General features: G+C 37.1%; 1 pseudogene; it reads left to right on the top strand.

The window, feature by feature from the left end:
• The first annotated feature begins 252 nt into the window (after positions 1 to 252).
• LOC149208146 (uncharacterized) lies at positions 253 to 10,800 on the top strand (annotated as a pseudogene).
• Positions 10,801 to 22,391: the final 11,591 nt, after the last annotated feature.

The raw sequence follows: 22,391 nt of genomic DNA, 5'->3' as shown, positions 1-22,391 counted from the left end.
CTTATATGAGTTTCACACAAACACAACTCAGTGAGTTAGTACATTCTTCGTCGGTGCTTTTAAAATTCATATTCGTTAATCATGAGAAAGACAAAGAAGTGTGGTTGGCATTAAGTAATTTCCTTGGATTCAACTTTTGCTCGTGACCTGCAAAGTAGAAATAGGTAATTTTGGTCTCATGTAGACAAATAGATGGGAAAGAAGTGAGGCACTCGATTTGCAAGCATGGTTGGATGGAGTGGTGTTTTTCTCATGTTATTTGCCTTCTTGATATGGGCCTTTAACTATGGAACTTATTCATGGCTTTAGAATCCATTATCCAACACATGTGAGATGTAATATGTAGGTCGTTCTAGACTGCTCAAGAATTTTTGTATGACCCAAGATCATTCATTCATTCGATGGCTTGTTGTATGTGTGGAATTAATAGTAAGAGGGTGTGTATGTGGTGAGAGCGAGGGAATTTTATTGAGTCTCAAGACATCTAATCAACGAGGAAAAATATGTATCAGGGTAGCAAATAGAATAGGTGGAAAAGATTATGATAGGGACCATAAATGAAGAGGCGGCACTAGAAAATTATAGGGTCAATGTGTTGCTTGACACTAGATAATGTTGTGCTAGGAGGCGACTCCCCTTATTTATCATAATCTTTTTTCATTAAGTCGGGTTCAAATGAATTAGAGGGTTAGGCTATATTAAAATAAGTGTTTGTATTGTCTTTTTAATTATTGTACAACAATGGTGGAATTTCTTTGTTCTTATTCCAATATTTATGGTGTCTGGATATAATTTCCTCCAAGATAGGCAATAAGATTTAGGAGTTTCTTGGGGTAAATCTAAGAGGAACACTAGGGAAGAATACATTTCCAAGAACGTTACAGAAACCCTATCGCATCAAGAAGTCAATGAGTTGAATCTAGGGACATGTAACAAGAGCGCTAATAATGTTCCCATGGGAGACATTGGTACCAACATGTCCATGGTATAACCTTTGTTTCCTTCAGTAGTAATGCAACACTAATGTAATCTATTCAAGGGGAGATGGATGTATGATGAATCTTATGTTTTGTATGCACTTGGCTTGTTCCATTATGCTAGCATTGATTTCGACTGCCAACAGAATGGTAGAATGGATTCCAATTACAAGAGATGGATATGGAAGCCTCGAGATTGCGAACTTCCTAAGTGATCTATCTATTCAAATAAATGTTGGCTTGCATGTTTCTATCATTAAATCAATAACCTCTGGCTTCTTCTAAATACGTTTCTAGATGTTTTTGGGTTTCTCATATTTTCATTTCATGTCTAGTTTCAATGCCTCTATGATGCTAGAAAGGTTGAGAGACAAACAATTTTTATTTGTGGGAGACTCCATAAACTACAATCAATGGGAATCCATGCTCTTCCTTATGAGGGATTTAGTTCCATACCATGAATCTACTCACAATTACAATGACAACAACAAGTTCATTCAATATCATTTCAAGGTAATTATAAAATCTTTGGTCCAACCTAGATATCCATCAACCATAACAAGAATGGTAGGTTGGTGATATATATGGATTTTACTGCTTGGAAATTTTTTTAATTAAAATTTAGAAGAATGGCTGGAATCACATATATCAATTATTGAGAATGCATAAATTGAATGTAATAGGGACTTTTAAGAATACTTAACCCATTTTGGTATTAAAAACATGCAAATTCAGTTATAAAAAAATTACAATTCCAATTATTTTTTATTGTTTTAAAAGTTAACTATATTATCTATTTGGTGTTGTCATAATGTGATATTTTCTAAGTACCATCTTATTTTAAGATATTAATTTATTTAATAGAAATGAATGTTATCAAAAATGAAATGTAGAGATAATATATTATTGTCAATTGAAATACATTTTTTGTAAGCTTTTCATTATGGAAGGGCTAGATGAATAACTTCCCTTCTAATTGAAATTAAGAGTAGCTCTTCAAATCACTGATGGGATCTCAACCTTTTGATATATATTTTTTTTCAGAAGAAAAAAACATTGGTAACTTTTATTAATAAACAATTCCAATACATTTTCAATATCATATGTATGATCTAAAACATCAAAAAAGATAATCTAAGTCACCAGATACCATAGAGCATAAAGAAAAAATCCAGCCTAAGGGCTAAAAAAAGGATTAAAGATAGTTAGGAAAGTGCAGATATTGATGAAATTACAGTCATGTCTACCCTATTATCATCACCTAATGTGTTAGGAGAGTCCAATATGAAATGACCAAAACTGACATAGTAACATGCAAGAGGAATGAGATATACAGAACCAATCCAAAGGGAGATCCTTGTCTAAGAAAAAAAATCGAAATATTTCAGAGAAATCTCATGGCACCTCAAAACTACCCTCATCCATCTTCTTGTCCCACACATAAAGATTTTACTAGATCGTGCCACAAGTAGATTCCAGACCCTTTTTGGATAACCGATCTGCCACTAAGTTATGATGCCTATAAATGTGTGATAAAGTTATATGATCAAAAACATGTTTTAGATTAAAAATGTGAGCCATCCAAGCAGACAAAGCAGGGGCCGAAATAGAGGATTGTCCAAACAAAACTTTGATAACAGATTTAGAGTCCCTATAGACAGTAAGATGTCAGTGTTAAAGATACTTTGCAAGGACCAACAAGGCCCAAAGTGCCACAAATTCCACCTTTTGATTTGTTCCATAACCTCCAGACCAAAAAAAAAAAGGTGAATGTTAAGATTTAACCTCAACCAAACCCCACATCCATAATAGTGATCACGAGCCACCCTGTCGAAACAACTAGTAGGAAAACATACATGTAAAGGAGGAGAAAAGTACATGTGAGGAACAACAACCTGCATGGGAGGAATTCCCTCATATGTCCAAGCTAATACTTGAGAGCAGATGTAAGGAATATTAAGAGTCCTATTATAAAAAATGGCCCTATTACAGGCCTTCTAAAGCTCCCAAGTCACAAACAGAGGAAGAGATTTGTATCTGCTATGATGATTAAGCCACCATTGATAACATGATTCCAAAGAGTCACAAATATCCCGACATGAAACTCGGATATGGTCCATAATACACCCCCAAACCTCCATGGACAAAGTGAAAATGATAAACAAGTGTGAGACATCCTCCAAAGCATTATGACAAAATATACACCAGCCCAGACCATTGAGACCCCTCTTACACAGATTATCCCAAGTAAGAATTTTGTTCTTCCAAGCTAACCAGCAAAATATAAACACCTTACAAGGGACCCTCCACTTCCAACCCATCCTATACTAGCAAAGATTGTTAGAGGGCCATCATTGCTCATTTTCTCTAGTCGGGGAAGGGATAACATAAGAAATACCACCTTGTCAAATTTGGGGTGATCATAAAGGGGATTGAGATGGGTGGTTGGGATATTCTTGATTTAAGAAGATTAAGATGGGCTCTATTAGTTAAATCCCTCTTGCGCGGTTTTTTGGGAAGGGAATTTGGCAATCGATTATTGTAGACAAATATCTACAGGGAAAACCCTTTTCTGTTTGGTTTCAGAAGGGGAGGATTGGCTCCAGGAGAGGCTCCTACATTTGGTTGAGTTTTACTAAGGTGAGCTATTGGTTGATCGATATAATGGTCTAGTCCTTCGGTCAAAGCGATTGTATTCTGATTGGGATGGATTTGATTCTTGGAGTTTCCCCCTCCCCTTCATCCAATTATGAGATCATTACTGATTTGCAAAATAAAGGGATTTTTTTCTTGGATCAAGTCATTTTGCGACACCATTCTGATCTTCCCTATCCGATTTGGAAGATTGTAGAAAATCTTGGTCTATCTGGAAAACTTGTGCATATTTGGAAACAACTCATTCAAACCTTCAAAAATGCAAGTTTCATGTTTCAGAGGAGAGGTGACTCTCTAGTTTGGAATGGCGTATTGTGACAAGGATCGGTGGTGGTCACAGAGATATGTATCGACACATTTTAAGCCTTTTGATATATTGTAAATGCATGTTTTAATTCATTTCAGTCATGGTAAATAAACGATATTTAACATGGCCTAGGTCGGTGGTAGTTCAATTCTATGCATATGGAACTTGTTGGCCAAATCGAGTAACTTTGGTGCTTGCTACATTGCATTTTACTACTATAATACTTGATGATTGAAATCTGTTCATATGTTATAACGGTGTAATATCTAATACAACTGTGCAGCTTCGAGCTTCGAGCTTCAATTTGATAGGTCGTTGTATTTTGGATCAAACCCCTCATATATTCCATAGCATGTTTGTAGTACGCGTAGTGATAAGGGCCATTGCTACAGAGGTTGTACATTGTCACACATGACATATATTATTACGCATATTATAACACAATAGTATTCACAACATGCGTTGTGTTAATAGCTTCGTTACCATGGTTATATTTTGACATGTATTACATATATTCCCTTTATGTCCATACATATATTTCTCGCATCATGGTGAGCGCAGTGTAGAGAGTTTGTTCGGTTATATCATTATATTTTGACGTGTGTTATACATGTGTCGTCGAGTCATCGATGTTCAACATGAAAGGTATATACATGTCGCATGAAATGTAAACTTGTGGACCACATACGATATATCACGTGGACTGCTCATACATTTACAAAATTGTTTTCGTTATTCATATACATATATAACATTGTGTATTATTAATATATAAGTTGAAATACGGCGTGGATGGCGTGGATTGTTTATATATATGAGTTATAGATTTATTTTAATTAAAGATTTACTAGAAGTCAAGAGGGATCAAATTTCAATATATGTATGTAAATTTTTGTGTAGGTGTAAAACTTGAAAAAAGATGTACATGTCAAGAGATTTAATCACTTTTAGTGCTTGATAAATCTGTGATTTAGATGGATAGTGTTTCTCATTGTTTAAATTGCAGTTTTGAATAATTTATTGTTATCAATATTTTATTAAATTTTGAATGAATTACACATTTCTCTCTTATTAAGAAATAACTAAATTGTTTTATCTTTAATTACTTTTTCCTTTTGAGTAGTAAAATACTTTATTAAAGTCAACATTAACACACACACCTACAGTTTCTCTATATAAAAATTAATATAGATATTTAATCAACTATATATATATATATATATTATTAACATAAGCATAGAAATATTTTATTTTCACTAATATTTTATGTATAAAATGAAAGTTATATTTTTATCATATTTTTTTCATAATAGAATGTAATATTAATAACAAATCAAGAACTAAGTAAACCCAATGAGAATGAGATTATTGATGTTTTATAATGTTTTTAATTAAAACTAACCAAATATATATTACCATTTATATTTTTATTCTAGCTCACGTTTTTTATTTAAAATATTTTTTTAAGAAATACATGCAAACTCTAAATTAAACACGAATAGAATTACACATTACCCTTAAAATAAACCTCTAGGCTCCACAAAATTTAAATATTAACTTATATATTTATTATTATATACTTGTACACTATGATTCTTATATATCCTACATTTAAATATTTGCTTATACAATGTGATTCTTATATATCTTATATTTAAATATTTGCTTAAAAAATAATTATTAATATAACATGGTTCATATACATTGCATTCATATATACAATATTTACATCCATTCGTTATATATATTTATTTATCAATATGACTCTTACATATTCTACGTTTAAATATTTCCCCATAATAAAAATTATATATATATATTATAAAATTTCACAATTGTTTATATAGAAATTTGTTATTACCTGTGTTAATGTCAATGCATGTGTTGAGACTTGTGATACATAATATTTGTGCTACATGAGATACCTGTTATTCTACGGTCATTAGAGCATGTATATCATAACTAAAGATTCAGTAAGTATTCTTTATATACATAAAAATATAATTATATATCCATGTATTCTTAAAATTGGTGTGTATATATCATTAAATATTTGGTATTTGTTTTCGGTTGTTATTTATATACATAATTGGTTAGAGATATATTTGATTTTACATATGTAGAGTCTCTGAGAGAGATTACTATATGGGTGCTTGCTTATATAAATACATTTATCTATATAAGGATTTAATTTGTATAACATTATGTACCGTGTTGGTTGTTTATGTACTTGTATATATATATTTATCTACCGTTGATGAGTTTAATATAGTAGAACAGTGGATACAAAGAAGAATGAAATCGAAACAAAGAAACCATGTAAGATGTTAGGGTTATTAAGACCCCATTAATAAAGAAAGATGGTCCGTTAAGTGTCATATTAAATTCAGGATTCTGATCAACAAGTAGTTTTATATTATCGAGAAAACTCTCACGGAGTTGGGCACGATGGTTACATTAATATTTAGTTTCCACAAATTTTTAGAAGGCAACATTTTTATGTCTAATGTTTTGCTAAACATCGTAGAATTTGATTTAAAACATAAATAACACCTTCCACATCCTATTATTATTTCAAGGGAGAGATAGGTAGTGCTACAAAGTGGTATTAGAGCTCAAGTTCAACATCTGGATTGTATGGGCATTGAAGAAGTTTAGAACCATGATACAAGATGATCACAGTTGAGGTATGAATTTGACTTTAAGAAATTCTTAGACCAAATTTAAAATAACATTTTAGCCCTTGCATGTGCATAATTTCCTTCTGTGTAATGATATGAATACTACATTTGCAAGTATGCTTACACCATTGTTACTTGTCTTTGACTAACTTTAAAATTTGATTTATTAAACAATTGTCACGTGCATAAAGAAGTCAATGGATTGATGACTTTAAGTCTTCAATGATATTTGATCTCTACTCTAGAATCATCATAATTTATAGGCTGAATTATGAGAGTACTCCTCTCTTTGGTATATAAATTTTTGAAGAGAAAACTAATCTTGAAAATTCAAGATGAGATTTGAAGGAAGAAACAAATATCTCATTTTTTATAACACAGTTTATGGCCCTAATTTTGAAGGTAAGGAAACAACTTCTAATGTTCAATTAATTTAGGAAGCTTGTGATAATTTCTAGCATTGTTTATGCTATACAATGGTACTAATCCTTCAATGAAAATAGGTGCCACAGATAGTTTTATGCCCCAAGAAAAAAAAGAAGGTATTATTGATGCACTAGGACAATTCCCACATGATAGTGTCCACTACAGCGGTGAGTTTTCCTATATCCAAGAATAGTTGAGCTTTGGAAAGAGAAAATTTACTTTGATGATTTATTCATCTGTGTGTGGATTTTGAACTTGCAAGATGTCATGAATTTAAAATTTTACATGTCATTTTGTTCTTATGTGATTAACATAGGCGTTAGATGTAAGAACAACATTAGAACAACATTCATGGGGTTGGCATAATAAGTTAATGAATTAATGTGTGACAAAGAAAGAGAAGAAAAGCTCATGCAAATTCCAGATGCCAGAAACAACAACCAATAGTGCAGAAAGAAGTGAGGGAATAGCCCCTCAAGCTCTTTAAGATACTAAAAGGTCCTCTTGAACTATTTTGAAGGATTTTTGGAACCTTGAAGTTGTTGAAGGCCTCAGGACATGCACTGTCTAAGATTTCATGCATGTGCTTCATGCTCTTACTAAAGTGAATATGGAGTGTTTGATGTGTTGTGCAGTCCTTTGTTTATTACCATTGGTTGCATGTTTTTATTCTTTGATTTATTGTGAGTATAGCCATGCTTTGTGTTGTTGTCATGTGTTGTTATTTTAGTATTTTCATATTTCCATTCTTTCTTCTTTCCTTCTTCATTTGGTCTTGATTTGGTTTGTTGGGTGTGAGAAAAGGGAAATAAAAGAAGCTCGTGAAGAAGATTTGAATAAACCCAATCAAAAGTTTAAAACCTTAAATAAACCTTATGTGATGAACGAGCATTCAGCGCAAAAGAATCATTGTATTTTAGTAGACATAGGGGGGTCTTGTGTTTTAAGGAAGTTGGTTTCCTAAGTGTTAAAATTAATGTAATTACTTAGGCTTTTGAGTGATTTTAATGTGAAGCATATTTGTAAATGTTCTCAAATGTTGGAGAACATGAGAGATTTAGGATAGTTGAAAGATTTGAGAATCAGTTGTAAATCTTGGATTAGAAATAGGTTTCATGATTTGTGGATTAAAGAGGATCCTTAGGGATAAAGATGAGATTTTAGGATTTTGTTGAGAAGTTTATGGATCTAAACCAGGAATTGGTTATAGAATCATTTTGTATAAATGTAAGCCAAAAAGGCAGAGAAAAATTTAGTCAAGTTAGATAGTTAGCTGGTTAGCTAGTTAGAGGTTTGATTGTAAGCCTACGGGCAGTTAGGAAAACAGAGGCCACTGATACAGAAGATCAGGCCAAGGAGAGAGTTCTTGTGTAAATACCTATTTATTAATACAAACAACTCGATTCTGAGTTTATGTGTGTGTATGGAGTAATTTAGTTATAATTTGTGTGTGAACTAGAGTAAATTCTATGTAACAGAGGTTGCAGGTGGAGTTTGAGCAGAACACAGAGAAGAAGTGATATGAAGGATCGTATTGGATCGCTTGAATCCATTCGAAGGATCACAGTCAAGGTTCAGGAGTGACTGTGTTAAGAGCATGCAGAGTTAAATTAAGAGGGAATTGTGTGGCAGAACAACTAAAGACCAAAACCCTGGAGTAAACCCGAAACCACAGAAAACACTGAGAAATGGCATAAAAACGAAGTAAAGGAAAGGAAGAAGAAATGAGGTGACGATGCACAGTAGTCGTCAGGGAAAATTTTAAGAACCACCCTAAATTTATATGTATAATAAATGGGCTAATCCCCATGATACATAGGAAAAATGGGAGGCAATTTTATCAATAATATAATATGTATGTATAATTTTTTTGGCGAATCTCTCACCAGATTATATTATCTTGTACAGTGATGGAGAATCTTTCACTAAATTATAAAATCTTGTAAGATCTTGGAAAATCTTTTACTGAATAATAAAACATTGTGAAGTCTTGGCGAATGTTTTGTTAAAGTATGAAACCATATATGATAATAAGAAAACATATTCATTAAACTGTAATATACTAGCATACATGTTTGGAAAAAAGAAACATAATTTTCTCTTCCTACAAACAATGTTCCAAGTTTCAGTGGCTATGTTTGTCAAGGTTCTTACAATACACTCTTTCATATCCTTCTATTAGTTTTGATAATATTCCACAACAAAGTTCTTGTAGGTGTTGATATTGACCACGAGTTCTGTCAAGGTAGGAGAGATTAATCTTTTCTCTACAACTTTTGTCAAGCTACCACTTTTTTCAAGTTATCAAAATTCTTTCTTATTCCATAGAATCCAACTGCAAGATTAAAAAAAACACATCAAGTTTGTTTACCCCAACATGCCAACAAGTAGCAAGCCCCAACTATATTATATAAGAAAGTATTAGGTATCCCAAAGGCTTGAAGGGGATCTAATTGAAAGAAGTGACCATTGTGAGAAGCCTTCCAATCAATATATGAATATATAAATGTAGATTTATTATTATTTTAATTGGAAATCTTCAATTAAATAATAAAATTTAATTATGTCTCTCCCAATCTAAATTGTTTATTAGCATAATTCACTACCCTCATACGTCTCGCATTTTTTAACAGCGTTGTAACATGTAGATTAATTTCCTTTTTGGTGAACAATGTCCACCTTTTAGGAAAATATGGTGCAGTGGCTCCAACCCCTACAGATCATTAGGACAAACTAAGAATAGCACAAAAGAAGAAAGGTTGTACAAACCAGCTTATTTTTCAAACAACTAATCCAATATCAGTACCTAAACTTTTTCATGAAGATATCATATTGAGAATGTTTGAAAAATGGTGGGAAATCTTTTGCGAGGGTGAAACCAATATTAATGGAGATATTGGTATTTTTTACTAAATTTTGTGAAGTGACTAAATGTAGCTTTAACCATTCACCTTAAGATGTTTTTACAATATAGTTTCCTAAGTCTATTTAATATCTTCATTATCATAAAAACCAACCTATATCCATCTTAACTCCACATCTACTACTCTTAGAGGGATGAAATCTATTTATCCCTCTGAGCACTTGGTAGACCCAGAATTAAGATGGATCTAAGATGATAGAATTTCCCCTTTAAATAGTCTATGCTCACATGAATACCATGGTATTACCATGGGTCAATACCATGGGTTATCATAAACCTGGAGCTTAAAAATTACTATTAGTAATTTATAAAAATTAATAATTGATTTTTATTTTAACCAAGTTAAAATGTTTAACATACATTAAATTACAACATCCATTTTTACTCTTGATCCACCAAGCCTCGAGAGGGATCAAATATTTTTTCACTCTATGATAGTTTGCATATCACGATATTTGATTCCTCTCGGGGCTTAGTAGATCCAGAGTAAAGATGGATCTATGATGGTTTAACTCCCCACTTTAAATAGGCTAAATTCCACGTGAATACCATGGGTCAATACCATGTGCCATTTTTATTTTTTATTAATACTAATATTAGGGTTAATAATGTTTTTTTGCATGGTATTAATAATAATCTAGCCCATGATTGTTTTCACTGAGCTGGAGATCGCTGCGCGTCGAGAAGCCTGAGCTGCTGCGCTCAGCTCTGTTCCGCGTGGTCCGCTCCTGCGGATCCGCCCTACCTTGCCCCTTCCTTGGTGGCTGTGCGTGGGTGTCCTCTTGCCCTGCGTTTGCCCGCCCTTCTCTCTCCTTTTCCAGCTGTGGTTAGAGCTGGCTCCTCATGGAAGATCCGGACCCTCCCCCGGGATCTTCCTCCTCCCCTCCCCCATCCTCTGCAGCTAAGGCCTTCAGATCCTTGTTGGCCTCGCTCCCCAAGAAGAAAGCAGTGGAAGCCGCTAAGTTCGTCAAAAGGCTCGATGACATCCCTGAGATCGCCCTTCCTCCCGAAGGTCCAATCCAAGTAGCCCTTTCGTTGTCGGAACGTGCCCTAGTGGGTCAGTTTACAGGTCTCTGGCCCTCTCCTAAATCAACAGAGAGCTGGGTCTCCAGAAACTGGGCTCCGTTGATCCAGGGCAAGGTTACATCTTATTTTCTTGGAAGAGGATACTTTCTTTTTGAATTCTCAGATAAAGAAGACAAAGATCTCATATTCAGAAATGGACCATATTTCATGGGACCTCAAGGGCTGTACCTGAACAAATGGACGCCAGATTTCGATCCGGCAATGGACGTGCCTTCAGCAGTCCCAGTATGGGTAAGACTCCCCAATCTTCCGGTCCATTGCTAGAACTGGGATTCCCTGAAGCACATCGGGAACACCCTTGGGAAATTCATTGATAGGGCCAACAATAGAGACCAGTATGACTGCGCCAGAATTTGCGTGGAGGTGGATCTGGAGGTTGGTCTTCCTGAAGCTGTCAAAATAAGGGTGGGCCCGTGGACACATATTCAGAAACTAGACTACGAGCAGCTGCCGTTCAAATGTCGGAAGTGCCAAGTCTATGGACATTTCGCCAGAGACTGCCCATCCAAAGGGGCTGAAGATAAAGGGAAAGAGGAAGGATGGAATCAGGCGAAGAGATCCAGAACTACCTCCAGGAAGGCCGCTAATGCTAACACCAGAACACCCCAAACAGCGCCTGCTCAGAAGCAGCCCATGGAAAGTCAAGGAAACAGATATGAGATCCTGGGATCAGAAACCATAGTTTCCCAGGATACTGAAACCCCGAAAGAAGTCTCCCCGACTAAATCTAAAAGTGAACCAGAGATTCCCAAAGAAGAGACATCTAAAGACGAGGAGGAAACCCAGGAATCCGACGAGTCGGAGTAAGAAGGGGAAATAGGGGAATCGCAATCCACCCCCAGAAGATCTACAAGAGGCCGAATGTCAACAACAGAAAAAAGGGAACAAGAAACATACAAAGACAAGCTCTAGGGCAGCCAGCCTACGCTAGAGAAACTCCTATCAAAAACTGCGAAGACGAAGAAGGCCCCAATCCAGAGCTCCAAAGGAGCTCTCCACAACAAAAATAAGTAATGAATATTGTCTCCTGGAACTGTAGGGGTATGGGATCTAAAGCCAAGGAAGAGGCAATGAGAAGTCTGATAAGGCAGGAATCCCCGGACATCCTACTCATCCAGGAGACTAAGATGGAGGAATCATCCTTCCTCCAAGCAAGTAGAAAGTTTTGGAAAAAAGATGGCGCGCATGCAACTTCGGTTCGGGGAGCTTCAGGAGGACTTGGGTCGCTCTGGAATCCACATAAGTTCTCCCTCATCTCTAAAACCCTAAGTACTCATTGGATATTGTTAAAGTTACAACATTTAGAATCTAATACAATTATGAGTCTAGTCAATGTATATGCTCCAAATAATGCAGGTGAAAAGAAATTATGTTGGGACTCCATAAAAATTTGGCAGACCGGGAAGACTTGGAGAACATCATCATTGCAGGAGATTTCAATCTCACCCTTCTGCCATCAGAAAAGAGAGGAGGCAGTATTGTCAGAGATCCAGTAAGAGAAACAGTAGAGGATCTCATGCAACGCTGGGATCTGATCGATATCAAGCCAACCATTGCCAAGTTCACATGGTCAAACAAAAGGGCTGGGCCAGGACACATAGCGGCAAGATTGGACCGCTTCTTAGTTCAAAGCTCCTTCCTTCTCATTGGGTTGGAAGCTAGATCGCGCATCCTGCACAGTAGTACATCAGACCACAAACCTATTAGTCTGGAGTTGCTGACTTCTCTGGATCTGGGGCCTATTCCATTCAGATTCTGCTCTCTCTGGATCTGGGGCCTATTCCATTCAGATTCTGCTCTCTCTGGATCAAGGAGGCAGACTTCATGGATAAGGTCAGAGACTGCTGGAAAAACCCAGTCAAGGGCTCTGCCTTCTTTGTATGGGAAGAAAAACTTAGAAGAGTGAAAGCCATGCTAAAAAAATGGGCCAGGACCTTGCCCAACCCAACTGAGGAAAGGAAAAAAACTCATTCAGATCTGGAACGGCATCACCTCCATTTAGAAACAGCTGATATTTCAAATGAAGACCTGGAAAAGGAGGCCAAGCTTCAGCAAAACTTCCACAAAGCATGCCTGGCCGAAGAAGAGTACTGGAGACTCAAATCTAGAAGTCTTTGTCTTAAATCCGGAGACAGGAATACCTCCTTTTTTCACAAGCAAGCTCAAGCTAGGAAAAGACGGAACTCTATCAAAGAAATAAAAGAAGAAAGCAATGTTTTAAGGGACTTTGCTAGCATAAAAAAAGCAGCCTCTGAGCATTTTGAGAATCTGTACAGAGAAGATATCAGAGCAGACCATAATCTCAATCTCTTAGATGCTGTTCCTAAGATCATCTCACCCAAAATCAATCAGGCTCTGGAAAGCATAATCACGCCCAAAGAAGTCAAGGAGGCTCTATTCGCCATGGATCCGGATAAAGCCCCGGGCCCGGACGGTTTCACCCCAAGATTCTTACAAACATGTTGGCAGATTATTGAGAAGGAATTCATCAAAATGATCTAGAAATCACAGAACTGTCAGAAGATTGGAGGCTGCACTAATTCGGCATTCCTAGCCCTCATCCCTAAGGAAAAAGGGGCAAACACCTTCAGCAGATTCTGCCCAATTTCTCTATGCAACATCGGGTATAAAGTAATCACCAAAGTGATAGAAAACAGGCTAAAAATATTCCTCCCCAAAATCATTCCGGACAATCAAGGGGGATTCATCAAAGGCAGACAGCTAGTGGACAATTTCGTGCTGGTCCAGGAGGCAATTCATTCCAGTCAGCATCGTAAGGAAAGAGGTATGGTCATCAAACTCGACCTATCGAATGCATTTGATCGTGTTAATCATAAATTCTTGTTTGATGTAATGCTTAAAATGGGATTCGGGCAAAGCTTTATAAAGTGGATAAAAGCCTGTATTGCGGAGCCCTGGATTGCTCCTCTAGTGAATGGAAGGGCCGCTGAATTTTTTAAAGCCACTAGAGGACTGAGGCAGGGGTGCCCTCTTTCACCCCTCCTCTTCGTCATTCAAGCCTCTGTTCTTAGTTTTTATCTGAATAAAAAGCAGCAGGATCATGCTATCAACGGGTTGTGCATTGCAGGAGGAGTGAAGCGCATCAATCATGCACTTCTCGCTGACGATACTCTTCTCCTGGGAGCTGCAACTCTTCAATCAGCCATCAACTTCAAAGCAGTATTGGATGACTTCTGCAAAATCTCAGGCAGTGAGTTAAACAAGGGGAAATGCCAGATCTTTTGTTGGAATACTCCTGCTTCCACTGCATCCTCCATAGCTAGATGTTTGGGATTTTCTGCCTCCACTAGTTGGTCCTCTTTCAAGTATCTTGGGCTGCCAGTCTTCAACAAGAAAGTGGCAAGCAAAGACTGGAATTCCCTCATAGATAAATTCAAATCGAAGATGAATTCCTGGGGTTCCTCTTGGCTTAACATCGCTGGCAAAGCTGTGCTCGTCAAAGCAGTCCTCAACAACCTTCCGATCTTCAGATTTGCGGTCCTTCTGGCACCAATGGGAACTATAAAAAAATTGGATGAATTAATCAGGGGATTTTTTTGGAGAGGAGGCAAGCACAATGATAAGAAATTCTCTCTAATCAGTTGGGATATAGTCACAAAACCTTATCTCGAAGGAGGATTAAATCTCAAAGATCTGTATGCCAAAAACCTTGCTATGGGCGCCAAACTAGCATGGAAAATTATCGCCCCGAATCCTAGCTGGGCTCAGATTGCGCTATGGAAAAAGTATTTTAGAGGCCCAAGGCTCCGGTGTTTAGACCACCCCAAAGAATCGACCAGATCGCACCTCAGCACTCTCCTTAGCAAAATTGCGCCGATGATAAACAGTTGTGCCCATTGGGTTCCTGGTAATGGTAAGAAAATGCAGGTTTGGAAGGACAAAATAATGAATCGCCCCCCTTTGGTAGACGCAGACAATTTTACAGCGCTCAGAAATTGGATGGAGGCAGCGCACATACACACGCTGTGGGATCTGTCGGATTCAACAGAGAATTACTGGACGGGCTAGAAGCGGTTGCCAGTGCCCAGCGATCTGGAAAATGAATGGATGAATTTCAAAGCCCATCTCCATGGATTGGCTCCCCTCCATGCCAACAGAAAGGACGCAAGAGGCTGGGAAAATAGTCGCTCTGGATACACAGTCAAACAGGGTTACTTCAAGTTCTTAGAGCGTCTAAACGTCCCTCCCAACCCAGCTCCCTGGGCAGGGATATGGAACTTCCTGTCCATTCCAAAAATCGACCATTTTTGCTGGATTCTTAGCCACCAAAAAATTCTTACCGAGGACAGACTTCAAATCAGAGGATTTAAGGGACCATCCAGATGTGTTCTTTGTAAGTCAAATTCTGAAACCGTTCTCCATATAATGATCGATTGTAATTTCACTAAATCTGTTTGGCAGGATCTGCTGGACAATTGGCATCTTGATTTCAATTTCCCCACATCAGTTCAAGAGCTGTTTGCAGGTTGGATGGCCAGATACCCAACCGCTCAACCAAAGAACAAAAAGATCAGAGCAGCATGGAGTGCTTTGCCAAAATTCACTAGTTGGCAGATCTGGTTAGAAAGGAACAGGAGGATTTTTCGAGACAAAGCTCAGGATCACAGAATAGTAGCTAATACAGTGAAGTGCCAATTAAGTGAGTGGTTGGAAGGCATAGATGACGACTCAAACCTCAGTCAACATAACAGAGAGCTGGGAACGGCCTTCAAGATTAACTTCCATAAACCAAGAAGCCCACCTCCAGAACTTGAAGCTTGGCAAATCAGGAAAAATGAGATCGAATTCCAGGAATGGCTGTCCAAACAATTAATTCCATCTCTTGTTTTTGATGGAGCAGCTAAAGGGAATCCAGGGAAAGCTGGGGCAGGTGGTCACATTATCATGCCAGGCAATATGTCTTCTCATAACTTTGCCTAGGGGCTTGGTCATACATCAAGCATGCAAGCCGAGGCTCTCGGCCTCTTGCAAGGAGTAACCTTCCTCAAGGAGCTGGGAATTCGGGAAGCAAACATTCTCGGAGATTCCCAAGTTATTATACGAGCTGTGGTGACCAACTCCAACCCTTCTGATCTGTATCTAGCCAGGCTTCTCTCCAGAATCAAAAGCATCTCAAAATCGCTTCGCTTGACTTATTTTCATGTCCTAAGAGCAAATAACAAAGCAGCAGACGCCCAAGCAAATATTGCTGTCCATCTAGAAGCTGGAACCGTTCTCAGAAACAAGGATTCTCTATGGTCTCCTATTCCATGAAAAAATATGTTTTATTGTTTATTATTAAATCAGTTTGTCTGCATTTTCCATCTAGGACAATTAGCATTCAAAGTTTATTTTGAAAATTGTAAAAAGAGGAAAAGGATAAGAGAAAATGCCAATCCCCTCCTGGCAGAACAGCATGTTGGAAAGCGCTCCTCATTTTGTAACCGAATTTGTGGCCATTGGCCAAGCAGATAATGAAACACCATAACCGTTCTTGTTAAAAAAAAAAAAAAAAAAATCTAGCCCATGGTATTTGGCCCATAGTATTTTTCCCATATGTTTCATGGTATTTTGCCCATAGGTTTCACCTAAATATAACGCATTTTTTGAGTGTTCGTAAATATAAGGTGACTTATGTAGTAAATATAAAAAAATGTTTTATTTATTTACCATACCTCTCATTTATTTATATTTTTATTAATTTATCATACTTGTTTTACAAATATGGTATTTGGCCCATAGGATTCACTTAAATAAAACCTCTTTTTTGAACCTTCATAAATAGAAAGAGGGTTATGGACTAGATATAAAAAGAGGTTTTATTTATTTACCATACTCTAGTTTATTTATATTTTTATTTGTTTACCATACCTTTTGAGTAAGTATAAAAAGAGGTTTTATTTATTTACCATACCTCCACTTTGTTTATATTTTTATTTGTTTACACCATTGCATGTATATAAGGTGACTTATGGAGTAAATATAAAAAATGTTTTATCTATTTACCATACCTCTCATTTATTTATATTTTTATTAATTTACCATACCTCTTTTATAAATATGGTATTTGGCCCATAGGATTCACTTAAATAAAACCTATTCTTGAAAATTAGGGCGAATGGAAGGTTGTAACTCCTAATTTCAAGGGCTAAATTTACCTTTTTTACCCTCTTCCTTAAAATAAGGTGGGCTAACCTCCATACCTAATTTTTTTATAAAATAAATTTGAGGCGATTTGTAAAAATGTACTATGATACAAAATATTCGCCCACTAAAAATTTAAAACCCTTTAATTTCGCCTAAGGGTGAAAATTCGCCCCTAAAATTTTCCATGGTAGTCGTTGGATCTATAAGATCAACGAACGAGGTTGAAGGTGATGGGCGATCAAGATTAAGTCGAGCAGCATAAAGTAAAAGAAATGAACAGCGGAGATCAAACTTAAGTGTTAGCGGAAGAGGAATCTAGAGGAGGCGTCGTAGCTGTTTGATGGATGAAGATCTACGGTCATCGCACGCCAATAAGCTCGTGCGTTAGTCAATGAAGAAAGGCGGTTTTATCAACGAAGCTGTTTATCAGGTGAAGAAAAAGTGGTAAGTGGTAATTCGGGGTGGTCACCCAATTCCATTTATCAGTCGACACGTAGCACTCAGGTGGAGAGAGAAAACCACTTTATCGAGTGGGTAAACGTCACGCAAGATCTCCGTCTGATATCATTGTTGACCGTTGGATTAAGTGTGCTTTGATCAACGGTGGAGGATCACTGATTAGTTTTGTTGATCGGGGAAGCCAACAACCGTCGGATTGAATGGTAAGATCAACGGCGGAGATTGAAGCCGATAAGGCTTGGGAAAGAGCGGACCTGAGAAGTTTATCAACGCGAGTTAAGTGATTTGAGTTCTGGCGGATGAATGGGTTTAAATGGTGATACGACGCGACAGTCGTTGATTTGATGGAGTGAAATCAACGGTGGAGGTTGAATGCGATAAAGGTGAGCATTGGAAAATGTGCAAAGGCCGTGGATTGGCGGAAAGGTAAAGTTAAGTGAGTTATGTGTATTTCTATTATACTAGAGTTATAATAGAAATAAAGGAATTAAATGTACTTTGGGTTAAGTTGGGTTTAACCAAAGTCCTAGACCATGGTTTGGGTTGATAGGAGCGGGTAATAAAAAATTAACCAAAGTTGTTATGAAGGTTGAAGGGTTGAGTTATAAGGTTCCGCTCAAAAGGATTAATTAAGGGTCAGACTGGGGTTAGTCAAATATAATGTTTCTACAATGAGTTTTAATTAAGAAGCCTAAAGCCTTTATTTGTGAAGGTTTCACCATGGATCAGGTGATTAATTCCTGGGACCAGCGACATGCAATTTTATTTGCATAATGTGGGTATTGTCGGCTTAGGCTGGCATCATTTTTGGTATCAGAGCAGCACAAAGAAATTCTGTGTGAAAATTTCTTTGAGAAAATTTAGAACAGAATTATGTTTTGAAGGTGTGTATACAGGTGAATGGTGATGAAAGCAGGCAAGAGGAGATCGGATTCTAATCTGACAAACAGTAGGCACACAGAGATAAAGTATAGCATAATATTGGGAGAATTTGCAGATGCAAGAAACAGAGAACAATCCATTCAAAGTGCAGGAGAATGGTAGAATAAGATCATGCAGAGGTCTTGAAGGTGAGATGATATGTTTTGTTTTAATTTTATTTGAAGATTGGAGAGTTTGTGGTCTTTATATTGTTGAATAGGTAGCAGCATAAGAAGGTGAGAAGACTGCAGCAACCTAGAGAAAGGAGTGCTCAATTGATTCCAGAGGAGAGAACCAGAGAAATGTCAAAAGACTAAGCTCAAAGGAGAGAAGCTTAGTGAGACATATGTAGCAAGAAGGAGAGTTGTTACTGCAAAGGTATTGTTTCAGCTCACAAATGCAATTCCACAGAGGATGTGGGTAGAATTGCTAAGTAATGAAGGAAGCTGATAAGACTTTCTAAGTGAAAGAAGAGGTGGTCAGAACAAAGTATTTCATTAGTGATTGAAATACAAGAGGACAGTTGTGTTCTTAGAAGATGCAGATGAGTTGAAGCCTAGAAGGAGCAGAGAGAAGTGCTCAAAAGAGGTTCCAGAGATAGAGAACCAAGGGCTTGCCAAAAGACCAAGTACAGAGGAAAGCTTGGTGAGGTAAGTGGCAGCAGGGAGGACTTGTTGTTGCAGAGGCTTTAATGCAGCTCATAGTGAGTGAGTGAAGAACTCATAGAGATGGAGAAGAAGATGACTACTAATAGTCATAGCAGAGGTTCTGAGGAAGACCACAACAAAAGAAAAGTGAAGAAGGAGGATGCCAAGGCAAATGGCAAGAGAATGAGTCAAGAGGAAATTGACAAAGAGATTGTTGAGATGAAAGAACAACCCAATGTATTAAGGATGATACTTGAGGAAAACCAAAGACTAGATTGGGTATTAAAGAAAAAGCCAGTGAAGTAGTCTAAGTTGCAGAGAAGGCTACAACAGAAGCAAGTAAAGTGGTTGATGGAAAAACTCAAAGAAATTGAGTTGGAAATGGAAGTTTCCATTTGTCACGTAGAGCAGGGTGAAGTTCTGGGTGAAGAAGAAGGAATTATTGATGATTTTCTGAACTGTTGGACAAATGCAGACCAACAGGAAAATGTAAAACCTTATATTGTTGAATCTAATAATTTTGATGTGATTACAGGTTTTGCAGAGGATGAGCAATCTTTTGAAGCTATCAAAAGTATGGAAGAGTATCTTTCAGAAGATAAAAACTCTGAAGTAAAGAATGATGGAGAATGTCTCTTGAATGAGAAAAGTAGTGAATTATTGCAACAGAAATAATTTAGTAATACATTGATGTTTGAAGCTGTGATAACACAGGAAAAATTTCTTGTGAAAGGCGATGAAATTCACTCTGAAGAACTGATGTGTGAAGCAACAGTTGAAACTTGTAATTTTCAAATTGATAATTTGTGTATAAATGCATGATTCATAAGTAATGATGAAGTACTTATGAAATGTCACAAAGAACTTGAGTTGTTGGAGTATTTGCTGGGAAATTCAAAGTATGACAGTTTGATTGCAAAGGAAGGAGTTCACTACAGTGGACAAGAGAAGAAAGACATCATTAGAGCAGATGATGAGGAGGGGAGACTAATTGATAGTCTTGAGAGTACTTTAGAGAATTCTTTAAAGAGGTTGAATCAACATATTGATGTGCTGATAGAAGAGGAGAAATCAGAGCAGCATACTGAAGTGTTTCCAAAGGAAGAAGAGGCACTGAGGCCTTATGTTTTTTATTTTAATAATTGTTTTGTGAGTGCAGGTTTAGTTGCAGATGCTGGAGGAAATTTGGCACAGATGAGCAACCAAGTAAAGACGGTAGAAGAGGATTCTGTGGAAGAATTTAATCCATGGAACATAGATGTTCAATTGCTGGAGAGAATGTTGGAAAGTCAGGATTCAATGCAAAAAGAGATAATCATGAAAGAGGGTAAGGATGAAAGGGCAACAGTAAGAATTCGACAACTTCAAAGAGAAGAACAACAGTTTGAAGAGTTAGTGGAGAGCAGCAACAACCTGAAACAAAGAGAAAGAGGTAGAAGTAAGTGGCAGAGTATGTACCAGCCCAAGGATGTGCTGGAAACAGAGATTGAAGAATTATGGCAGTTCATGATGAAACAGTCCATATGGAGGAGATTGACAGTAGCAGGAAGCATGATCAATCAGAGTTTGAACCTGATTGACAAGATGAGGAATATGAAACAAAAGACAACAGACATACAGCGGGAGCAAAGGTGTAGAGCTTTTAGACAACTACAAACTGAAGTTTGGGACCCTGGAGGCTTTCTATCAACATATGAAGACACATGATCAAGAGATCATGAATGTTTTCTACTTTGGGATTCTGATGCATGAGCATTCACCTTAGAAGAATCATTGTATTTTAGTAGACATAGGGGGGTCTTGTGTTTTAAGGGAGTTGGTTTCCTAAGTGTTAAAATTAATGTAATTAGTTAGGCTTTTGAGTGATTTTAATGAGAATAGGAATTAATTAAGTATTGTGAGGCATATTTGTAAATGTTCTCAAATGTTGGAGAACATGAGAGATTTATGATAGTTGAAAGATTTGAAAATTAGTTGTAAATATTGGATTAGAAATAGGGTTCATGATTTGTGGATTAAAGAGGATCCTTAGGGATAAAGATGAGATTTTAGGATTTTTTTGAGAAGTTTATGGATCTAAACCACGAATTGGTTATAGAATCCTTTTATATAAATGTAAGCCAAAAAGGCAGAGAAAAATTTAGTCAAGTTAGATAGTTAGCTTGTTAGCTAGTTAGAGGTTGTGAGTTAGAGGTTTGATTGTAAGCCTACGGACAGTTAGGAAAACAAAGGCCACTGATATAGAAGATCAGGCCAAGGAGAGAGTTCCTGTGTAAATACCTGTTTATTAATACAAACAACTCGATTCTGAGTTTATGTGTGTGTATGGAGTAATTTAGTTATAATTTGTGTGTGAACTAGAGTAAATTCTGTGTAACAAAGGTTGCAGGTGGAGTTCGAGCAGAAAACAGAGAAGAAGTGATATGAAGGATTGTATTGGATCGCTTGAATCCATTCGAATGATCATAGTCGAGGTTCATGAGTCACTGTGTTAAGAGCATGCAGAGTTAAATCAAGAGGGAATTGTGTGGCATAAGAACTAAAGACCAAAACCCTGAAGTAAACCAGAAACCACAGAAAACACTGAGAAATGGCATAAAAACGAAGTAAAGGGAAGGACGAAGAAATGAGGTGATGATGCACAGGAGTCGTTGGATCTATAAGATCAACGAACGAGGTTGAAGGCGATGGGCGATGAAGATTAAGTCGCGGAACATAAAGTAAAAGAAATGAATGATGAAGATTAAACTTAAGTGTTAGCGAAAGAGGAATCTAGAGGAGGTGTCGCACCCATCTGATGGACAAAGATCTACGGTCATTGCACGCCAATAAGCTCGTGCGTTAGTCAAGGAAGAAATGCAGTTTTATCAGCGAAGCTGTTTATCGGGTGAAGAAAAAGTGGTAAGTGGTAATTCAGGGTGGTCATCTGATTCCATTTATCAATCGACACGTAGCACTCGAGTGGAGAGAGAAAACCACTTTATCGAGCGGGTAAATGTAATGCAAGATCTCCGTCTTATATCGCTATTGACCATTGGATCAAGTGTGCTTTGATCAACAGTGGAGGATCACTGATTAGTTTTGTTGATCGGGGAAGCCAACAACCGTCAGATTGAATGGTAAAATCAATGGCAGAGACTGAAGCCGATAAGCCTTGGGAAA

This window comes from Pinus tabuliformis, chromosome 1_2 (assembly GCF_031772625.1).
Source record: "Pinus tabuliformis cultivar Carrire ecotype Pingquan chromosome 1_2, CPIR1, whole genome shotgun sequence".
NCBI classification, from domain to species: domain Eukaryota; kingdom Viridiplantae; phylum Streptophyta; class Pinopsida; order Pinales; family Pinaceae; genus Pinus; species Pinus tabuliformis.
This window is presented reverse-complemented; position numbering and strand designations above follow the sequence as displayed.